The sequence below is a fragment of the Galeopterus variegatus genome, unplaced genomic scaffold (assembly GCF_000696425.1).
Source record: "Galeopterus variegatus unplaced genomic scaffold, G_variegatus-3.0.2 Scaffold1513, whole genome shotgun sequence".
Classification (NCBI taxonomy): Eukaryota; Metazoa; Chordata; class Mammalia; order Dermoptera; family Cynocephalidae; genus Galeopterus; species Galeopterus variegatus.
In genome coordinates this window covers 122,333-123,616 of record NW_007727624.1, presented here as the reverse complement: position 1 = coordinate 123,616, position 1,284 = coordinate 122,333, and positions in this window count along the sequence as shown.

Below are 1,284 nucleotides of genomic sequence, written 5' to 3'. Positions count from 1 at the left end.
CTTATTGTTGACATTGATCTTAGGATAAGGAAAATCTGAGTTAACCTTTCTTTCCCTGTCTTTTGTCTCTTTGCTGCACTTCCTTTTCTTTCCCTGTAGGGTTTTGGTTGGTCTGTTTCTGTAGTAATCCAGGAGAGATGGGACAATTTGGGATTTGAAAGCTCCGATACTGCCTCTGATACTGCCTCTGATACTGCCCTCTATTGCTAGTTAGGTGAGCAGTCTGCATATTTAGCTAGTTACTTGCATATGGAAGTCCCTAGGGGTTTACACACTGTTGAGAGAATCTGCAAGGCATACAAATAGACAAACCAAAAAGCTGTAAACGCTTGCAGGAGCTCTGCAGCACTTCAGTGTATTAAAGGCTCTGAGAAGTCCCGCATTAACTGTTAACCTTCCATCAACCCAGCATGTCCAAACGTCTTTGAGCCTGGAACTCTTTTTTTGTCTCAGACCTGGTCCCAGACCTCCATGAAACACCTTTTGCAGAACTTCTGCCAACTTTGCGATAGCCTACCCACTTCCTGTTCCGGGAAAGTTTCTGTTACTTGAAGACCCTTTAGATGGCATGGCATGGCATGGCATAGGTGGTCTGTTCTCCCCAGCTCAGCCTGGGTCATGAGCAAACAGGCAATTGTTCAACCAGAATCTAGGGGAAGGTTGGGGAGAGCGCATAGAAAGACTACGAGTGGTTTGGGAGTAGCATGTCTTTTACCTTGTGAGGAGGAGAGACATTGATTTTTAGCCTAAAACAACTCTTTTTATTTTTTGCTATTGGCACTCATCCCAGGATAAGGGCAAGGTGCTGGCTTCTATTCTGGTTTTCTTGTGCCTTGTGGGTTACATATGATGTCCTGCAGCTAATATTTTGTGATGTCTGTCCTGACACTGTCAAGGCAGTTTGGAATTTACATGGCCTAGAATCTATTACTGTTGAGGTTGAGAATCCTCAAAAGGGAGGATTGAGTGGTAAGGTTTTTTTATCTTGTGAACCAACTTTAAATAGTTAATGGTGGCTACTACTGTGCTGTAGGAAAGGTTTTCGAGCTTCTTAGGGTCGATGGAAAGGCCCATAGCACGATGTCCTGCAGCTAATATTTTGTGATGTCTGTCCTGACACTATTAAGGCAGTTTGGAATTTACATGGCCTAGAATCTATTACTGTTGAGGTTGAGAATCCTCAAAAGGGAGGATTGAGTGGTAAGTTTTTTTTATCTTGTGAACCAACTTTAAATAGTTAATGGTGACTACTACTGTGCTGTAGGAAAGGTTTTCGAGCTTCTT